The following is a 9,559-nucleotide window of genomic DNA, read 5'->3' as shown; positions in this document are numbered from 1 at the left end:
CCCTGTCCACCTCTCGTCAAAGAGCCCTCGCACCACCACGTCCCAGGTTCCTGCCAGACACCGCTGGCCCGCCGCACGCACGTCGGGGGTCGCCCAGCACACTGCGCGGGGGTTGGAGCTGAGACAGGCGAAAGGCACAGATCCCAGCACCATCCTGGTCCTTTGCCCCCAGACTTTCCGCCTGGGCCCCAAAGAAATGCTGTGATGGGGCGCAGGCGGCTGGCAGACCCAGGGACTGAGTGCACGGGTGCTGGCACTGGATGGAAGCCTCAGTTTCTCGTCTGAAAAACGTCAACGTCTCCCCTGCCTTCCAAGGGTCACAGAGCGGCCAGCACGGCCCCGTTCATGCTACCCTCTGTCCGGTCACGAGCGCGGAGTCAGGCCAGAGTCCACGGGTTTACAGGGTGCCGCTGGCGGCCCTCCTCGGGCTGGGTGCGGGGCCCCCGGCGCACCACGGGGACTCCTGGGCCCCATCTGAGGGCACGGTCCCCTCACCTACATTGGTCAGAGGAGGCAGGCACCGACAAGGTGCCTGTTCTGAGCTCCTCCCACGTCTTAGGGACATAGGACCCACGGCGGTTGAACGAGGAGTTTTCCAGGTGAAGAACCGGGCTCGCGGGTCCCGGGCTGGGAGGGGACTCTCCTGTGCTGAGGTTGAGAGACGCCCTAACGCAGTTCCCCTGGGGCCCAGGAGACACCTGGCACCAGGTGAGCCCGGCGGAGGGGAGAAGGGTACTTGACACCTGCTTGCTCCTCTTTCTTCTGCGCTCCGAATTCTTAGGGAAATTGCGCGCGTGTTGGAGGAGGGTGGGGAGAAGGGAAAAACTCAGGCTCTGACACCAGAATCCAGACTAGGGTTCAAAAATTCGAAACTCCTCCAACTCTGCACCCTCCCCCAAGCCCATCTTGTCCCCTCCCTTCCGTCTGGGTTGGCTGGGGTTCTCAGCACCCCCAGACGCGGAGACTGTCCCGCGCAAATCAAAACCCAGACAAGGAAACAAGTTTCCCACCCACCTCCGCCGGGAGGGACCCTCCTGTTTCCTCGCCACGCCCCCCTCGCCCCCCTTTCCCCTTTCTGTTTTTAGTTATTTACTTAAAACTCTTTAGCTGAGCATTTCTTTCTAGAATATTGATTGGCACCAAAATAACTGAAACCATATTTACCTTTCTCATCTACAAGTAATGAGTGGCAGTGAGACAGCAAGGGTCTAGGATAATTGTTAGGTTGGACATTTGTTAAAAGGATGGATGGGATGGCGGGTGGACAAAGGCGTGAATGAATTCACATTAAAAGGGAAAACAAATGATTTCAGACCAACAGATGTTCTGTTACATAGTACAAAGGAGAGAAGGATCGTTGCCCCGCATTTTAATCTACCTAGTCAAATAATGTGAATCGTTGATGCTACAGGTGAATGTTAGGGGTCTGAATTATCCAGGTGAATCTTAAACACAGACTACATAACTTGGCTGTATAAGCCCCTGTCAGACTGCCCTCTGGTTTGTGCCGAGTAAATAAATTACCAGGTCTGTTCAATTGGTAGCCTTCTAACTTGGGTGTTGGGCACCATTTGACTGCATTCTAGAAATGTTCTTCAACCTAATCGCCCAGTTCACTGTTTGTTTTAAATTGAGCTGATGTCCTCTATAGTTCAGCTCATCTACTGAGTGCTCTTTCTTTTTTTGTTAATCCTCACCCGTGGATATTTTTCCATTGCTTTTTAAATTATTATTTATTATTATTATTTTTTTTTTAGCGAGTGGAAGGGAGGGAGGGAAGGAGAAAGAGAGAGAGAAAAGCATGGATCAGTTGCCTCCCATATGGGCCCCAACTGGTGTTCGAACCCGTAACCTAGGTATGACTAGAAATCGAACCCGCAACCTTTTGGTGTCCTGGATGATACTCCAATCAACTGAGCAACCCTGCCAGGGCCAAAGAAGATGTTTTAAAGTGTAATCTCTTATCAGTAAAGATAATATTAGCTGCTGTAACGGAAAAAAATATCAATGCAAACTCAGTGATTTAGCACATGGAAGTCCACTTCTCATTCCTATGAAGTGCAGTGGGAGGCAGCAGTGCCCTGCACATTTCGGGCCCTCATTTGACAAAGTTGACATAGGATCTTGTCTCCTTCATCTTGTAACTTCCAACATCACCCTGGACACTGAAATCTGGCTGGCAGAACGAGGAAGAGAGAGAGTGGAGGTACTTAAAGGCCACACCTGGCCAGAAGTGGTGTACATACTTCCGGTCACTTTCCACTGGCTGAAGCTCAATCAATGGTCTCATCTAACCTCAAGGGAGTCTGGGGAAAGTTCTGGCTTATCTCTCTTTGATGATATTGATTTCCCTCAAATGTTTAATGATCCTTGTGCAAATTCACTTTTATGGTTGACAATCTTTGCACAGTCCACTGAGGGGGAAGAGGCAAGAGTTGCACTCTGTTATTTTTAGAGTGTGTGTGTGTGGGGGGGGGGGGGGCAGGGGACAGCAAGACCTGCCACCGAGTAGGGCAGGGGTGGGCAAACTTTTTGTGAGTGCGTGCCAAAACCAGCAAAATCTCTGACTCGAAATTCTTCTGCATGCCAACCCTAATTTTTTGAGAACATGTTACGCTTACTTGATATCTCTTAAGGTGTATGTATGTGAAGAACCTTGAAGAAATAATAAAATTCATTTGAGCGACAAAAACACAGTATATGATGATGAAAAATACATTTATTTTTTAATGTATACACGTACACTGATAGTCCGACAGAAAACTTTATGACTCCGTTTGATATTATCAGTGGGACTTTTGCTGCTGCATCACTGATGACAGAGATTTTACATCAGGTTTCTATTTCGTGACCTTCAGAGATATGCACGAGCTACTACTTTCATCTGTCAGGCTACTCCTATTACAAGACTTAACAGAATTCATCACTGAGAACAAAGATTCACAATTGTAAATGGAAGATTATAAGAGAGGGTTTCACGTGCCAGCAAAAGTTACTGGCGTGCCATGGGTTACCCACCCCTGGAGTAGGGTATCTCAGCAGCTGGTCTGGGTTTGGGCACTGCCAGTTTCTCCTGGGTGATCCTTGCCACCTCAGTACTGCCTTGTCTCCCTGCTCTAAACTCCCACATCCCACCACAGCTGCCTGGGTTACGATGGGGGTGCTACCTGCTCCTACCTCAGTGCCCCAACTAAGTACCCTCCCAGTGATCCCTGGATCTCCTCCCACATCTTCACCCCACTTGCATCTGAAGCATCCTAAGGGCTGCTCCCAGTACCTTTGGAAAGACTCTCTTCTTGGCTCCTCTACACATTGTGGGCTGAGATTTCCTTCTTCAATCTAACTTTGCCTTCTTTTAACCACTCCTTGTAGGTTCAGTCCCAGGCCTGTTGAGACCTCCTCTTCCTGTGTTTCGGTGTATTTGTTTATTTCATATTTATATCTTTTATTTATTGGGTTTTGTTCAAAAAACGGCCAGACTGTTCCCCAAAGTGGCTGCACCATTTTAGCTCCCCATCAGCAGTGTGTGAAGATCCTGATTTCTCCACATCCTCACTCTGGTTTGCTATTGTCTGCCTTTTTGGCCCCAGCGCTCCCATACTCACTTCTCTGGGAACTCAATGAGAAATTCTTGGCATTTGGACGTGTTGCTACTTACCGCTACTTTCCTTAGCCAGTTCCCTCTTCAAGCAATCACGGAGAACATGTTCTCCCTGGGATCAGAGTGTGGTGTGAGGAACCTAACTAACTACAGCAGCAGCAGTAACACCCTCTCTGGTTACCACTTACTGAATGATTACTACACGGCAGACCCTGTGCTAATCACCATAGGTTCTCTCATTTAATCCCATTTACAGATTAGGAAACTGACAATGAAGTTTAGGGCTGAGCTTGGCATTTCTTGTAGTCCAGGGGTCATGGTGGAATTCATAACTGCTACCTACAGATGAAGAAAGTGAAGAATATCAGCCAACCCTACAGTTTAATAATAAAAATAAACAAAAACCAAAAAACTGATAAAACAAACTGAAAAAGCACACACCAATGAAACAGTGGGCTAAAGATTGGAACAAATATTTCACCAAGATATACAAATAGTCGATGCTCAACACTATTAGTCATCAGGAAGATATTAAGTCTACAATGAGATACTATTATGCACTCAGTAGAATGGCTAAAATAAAAAAGACTGACAACAGCAAGTGTTGACAAAGATGTAGAGCAATTGGAACACTCAGTATCACTGGTGGCAGTATAAAATGGTACAACTACTTTGGAAATAAGGTCTGGCAGTTTCCTAAAAAAAACTAAACATAGGACTTCATCAAAATTAAAAACATGTGCATCAAAGGACCCACTCAAAAGAGTAAAAAGGCAACCCCTCAAAAATGGGGGGAAATATTTGGAAATTATATAGGTAATGAGGGATTAATATCCAGCATATACAAAATACTCAACAACAAAAAAACAAACAACCTAATTTCAAAATAGGTTAAAGATTTGAATAGACACTTCTCCAAAGAATATACACAAACAGCCGATAAGCACATGAAAAGATGCTAAATATCACAAACTATTAGGAAAGTGCCAATCAGAACCACAATGAGATACCACCCCACACCATTAGGATGACTATTACTAAAAAACTCCCAAACATAAAACAAGTGTAGGCGAGGATATGGAGACATTCGTGGTGGGGATATAAAATGATACAACTTCCATGAAAACAGTGTGATGTTTCCTCAAAAAATTAAACAGAATTATCATATGACCCAGCAATTCCACTTCTGAGTATATATCCAAGAGAAGTGAAAGCAGGAACTTGAACAGGTATCTGTACACCCACGTTCATAGAAGTACTACTATTCACAATACCCAGAAGGTGGAAGCAACCGAAGTGTCAATGACTGATGAATGGGTAAATAAAACGTGATATGTAATACAATTTAATGCCATTCAATCTTGAAAAGAAAGGAAATTTTGACACAAGCTCTAACACGAATAAACCTTGAAAAGAGTATGCTAACTGATGCAAGCAGACCCAAAAGGCAGATGTTGTATGAGTCCACTTGTTTGAAGTACCTACAATAGTCAATTTATAGAGACAGACAGTAGAGGAGTGGTTACCAGGTGCCGAGGGGAGAAAGTTATTATTATTATGGAGAGTTATTATTATTGTTATCATTAATTTTAGAGAAAGAGAGAGAGATGAGAAAAACATTGATTGGTTGCCTCCTACACGCACTCCAACTGGGGATTAAACCCCAAACCTGGGTATGCGCTCTGGCCAGAAATCAATGCTGTGACCTTTCAGTGTATGGGACAATACTCCAACCAAATGAACCACACTGGCCAGAACTGGAGTTATTTTTTTAAAACATGTTTTTTATTGTTGATAGTATTACAGGTATCTCCCATTTCCCCCCTTTCCTACCCTCCTCCAAGCCCCTTGGAGAGTTATTTTTTAATGGGTACAGATTTTTAGTTTGGGATGGTGAAAAAGTTCAGGAGATGGATAGTGGTGATGGTTGCATAACAATGTAAATGTACATGATGCCGCTTAAATGTGCACTTCAAAATGGTTAAAGTTACCTGGAAACAGCCCAAATGCCCATCAGTAGATGAGTGGATAAAAATCTGTGGTGCCGAAGCCGGTTTGGCTCAGTGAATAGAGCGTCGGCCTGCGGACTGAAAGGTCCCGGGTTTGATTCCGGTCAAGGGCATGTACCTAGGTTGCAGGCACACCCCCAGTAGGAGATGTGCAGGAGGCAGCTGATCGATGTTTCTCTCTCATCGATGTTTCTGACTCTCTATCTCTCTCCTTTCCTCTCTGTAAAAAAATCAATAAAAATATATATAAAAAATTAAAAAAAAATCTGTGGTACATTTACACAATGGAATACTATGCAGCTGTAATAAAGATGGATCTCTTACCCTTCGTGACCCCATGGATGGACCTGGAGATTATTATGCTAGGTTGAAATAAACCAGTCAGAGAAAGATAAATATCACATGATCTCATTAATATGTGGAATCGAATGAACAAAATAAACTGACAAACAAAATAGGTCCAGAGGCATGGATGGCTGGAACAGACTGACAGATCTCAGAGGGGAGGGAGATGGGGGGATGGGAAGAGATTAACCAAATAACATATGCATATATGCATAGCCCATGGACATAGACAATAGTGTAAGGAAGGCCTGAGGTGGGGTGGGGGTTGAAGGAGGAGGGAGATGGGGGAGGGACCTTGGTAATACTGTTCACAATAAACTTAAAAGTTACTGACTTTTAATTATGTATATTTTACCACAATAAAAATTAAAAAAACTCTGCATAAACTTACCTTATGACCCAGAAATTTCACTTCTGCATTTACCTAAAAGGAATGAAAGACTTGTACCAGAATGTTTTTAGCAGCTTTATTTATAACAGCTCCAAACAGGAAATAACCCGATGTTCATTAATAGAATGGCTAAACCAACTGTGATGTATAGTGTAAAGAAATATAATCAAAGCCACTCAGTCAGTTGTTGGCTAAACAGATATGAACGAAGGTGTTTTTACTTGTTCCTCATCTTTCTTCAACCCCACAGGGTGAGCTTTCCTACTCACCCCAAAATTTGACCTAAGGACAGCCCTGTGTGTTCCTGAAACCCTTGAGGCCCATGGCTCCCTCTTCTGTCCTCCTGTCCAAGGGAAGACTCCGTCATTATCTATGCCTCGTCTCTAATATCTGCTACCCTGTCCCTGGTCCAGTAGGTTTGGGTTCAACTGTTGCCATAACTGACAGAGGAACCACCCCATTTTCTCAGTAGGCGTGCCTGGGGCATTTGGGAACCCCAGCATAGCCGGTCCCCGTTTTCATCTCTCCAGTGGTCCTAGTTCTACTTTGTCTTTCCCATATTTCAAGGTAGGACCCTTTGGCCACCGTCACCCTGTGAGCCCCGATTAGCGCCTCTCTTGAGGGTAACCCCCAAGAGGCACAGTTTTAAATGCCAGGCACTGCCACAGGTCTCGCTCCCTCTCTTGTCAATGGCAGACTGAGCGCTCTACTCTCTAGTGGTGAGGGCATGGACCTTGAAGTCACAGAATTTGTATTTGAATCCCAGCTCGACCACTTACTTAGGTCACCCCACTGTGCCTGTTTCCTCATCTGTAAAGGGAAATAAAATGCCACTTACTTCATAGGCTTGGCGTGAGGATGAAGCTAGTTAAAAAGGTGTAAAGTTCTTGAAACACGGCCCAGTAGATGGCAAACAGTGAATAATGTGTTATTTTTACCTGCCGACCACTATGTTCTCCATTTTCTTTGAAAGACCTTGTTCTCAAATGAGAAGTGAAGGAAGTAATTAATGCATTCTGTATCAGCCAGGATCCAGTCGGGAGGCAGAAACCACACCAGCCCTTTGAACAGGGAGCATGCAATATAAAGAATTGTTAATTAGTCAACGAAAATTAACCGCTGAACGGGGTAAATAGGGCTCTAAAGAATACAGAGAGCACACACACAGGGGGCAGCCACAACCTCCAGCGATGACATGGAAAACCCACGGAAGGAATAAACTTGGAAGTGGCCCTCCCTCCCCGCCAGCACCCATTGGCGAGGGCGTGGTGGTGGCCCACGGAACGGCACGGCAGAGGAGTTTGCTGAGGTGCTGCAGGCTGCGGTTGGCAAGCAGGAAACTGTGTGCTGGGTGATGGCAAAATCTCATCGGGAAGCCGCCCCCTGGCAGCTGTGCTGTAGAAACCGGAAGAAAGTTCTGGAACGAGGAAGAGAAGCCTGTGTTCCTCTAGCACCTTCCTGGTGTTGGGACTGACGAGGCCTACGCGCGGCACTGGCTGAAGGATCCCAGAGCCGGGCAGAGAAGGATGCGTTTGGAGCAGGGAGGCACGAAGTTGGTAACAGGCACACACCCATCCATGTGCTCAGGTGCTCCCAGCCGGCAGCAGTCAGTGCTCAGTGGGGTGCAAATGGCCCACGCAGGTCAACCAGGGGAAATGCCGAGTGGAATAAAAACCAACACCAAGTCTGCTTCAGTGCCTCCCGACCTGCGGCGAGTGTGGCCAGCAGCCTCCATCCACTCCCAGGTGCTCTCTGCTGAGCTGAGCAGTGAAGTCGCCTTTTGCCCAAAGCTGACCTAGATGGGTCACTGAAAGAGCAGGGGCTTTGGGCCACAGACAACCCCTGCTCCACCACCGACCAGCTGTGTGACCTTGGGCAAGTGACCTAACTTTTCTGAGTTTGTTTTCTTCTTTGTAAATGGGTTGTTGTGAGGATTGAAATGAGAAAACGAATGTAAAACACTTAGTACAGTTTATGAAATAACCGGTATTCAATAAATGATAGTTTCTACAGTAAAAAAAAAAAATTAATAGGGAATCTTTCCTGTTTTTGTTGTATGTATTTACAGCAGTACAAAGGGGGCTGTGATTAGGGCGGCCATGTGTTCCTGGTTGTCTGAGACAGTCACAAGGCAGGCTCGGTGATCCAGTGTTATTAATCGTGCCCCCTTTCACTTTCAGAAATGTCCTTGTTTGGAGGATAAACTATATGGTCACACAAGATCTTGACAATTCAGTGTCTATCAAACTACTCCCACTGACAGTAGCGAGAAATCCAGTAAGTACAGGTGTGTGCGCGTGCACACACACACACACCTGTTGGAAAGCAACAAAGAGCTACTAAGACAGTCCAGGGACTGAGGGTCCAAGATTTCAGGGAGAAGAGAAATGCCGGAAGGTGAGTGGGACACCCCAAGCTGCTTTCTTTCCTCTTTGAAGTGTTGGCTGGTTTGTAAGTGGAAGAAACAAAAGGGCTGAAAGGCTGAACAGAAAACGATAGTTCTCCAAAGGAATATATTATTTAAAATATATATACAGTGGAGTCTTTTAGTAAGTATAAAAGAAAAAGCCTAAGTGATATGAAAGCACGGTAGCATAGTAAAAGTGGCAATTTTTTATTCCCTTTTTAAAAATATATTTTTATTTATTTCAGAGAGGAAATGGAGGAGTGAATCCTCAATGATGAGAGAGAATCATTGATTGGCTGCCTCCTGCAGGCCTGCTCATCCCCCACTGGGGATTGAGCCCCCAACCCAGGGATGTGCCCTGACCCCCTGACCCTGACTGGGAATTGAGCCGTGACCTCCTGGTTCATAGGTTGATGCTCAACTGCTGAGCCACGCACGCCAGCTGGGCAGCAGCTTTTTCTTCTTAGTGGTACATGTTACAGTTTAGGGCAGCGGTTCTCAGCCTGCGAGTCGTTACCCTTTGGGGGCGAACGACCCTTTCACAGGGGTCGCCTAAGACCATCAGAAAACACATATATAATTACATATTGCTTTTGTGATGACCCACTATGCTTTAATTATGTTCAATTTGTAACAGTGAAATTGGGGGTCACCACAACATGAGGAACTGTATTAAAGGGTCGCAGCATTAGGAAGGTTGAGAACCACTGGTTTAGGGCATCTTAGGTTTGATGAAATATGGTATATTTGTTCACATGTATCAGTGTCTCACAGGAGAAAGGTCATATGCATTTGGTAGATTCTGC

The sequence above is a fragment of the Myotis nattereri genome, assembly GCF_964212035.1.
Source record: "Myotis nattereri genome assembly, chromosome: 10".
In the NCBI taxonomy this organism is placed as follows: Eukaryota; Metazoa; Chordata; class Mammalia; order Chiroptera; family Vespertilionidae; genus Myotis; species Myotis nattereri.
The sequence above is the reverse complement of the archived record's forward strand: the minus strand, read 5'-3'. Positions refer to the sequence as shown.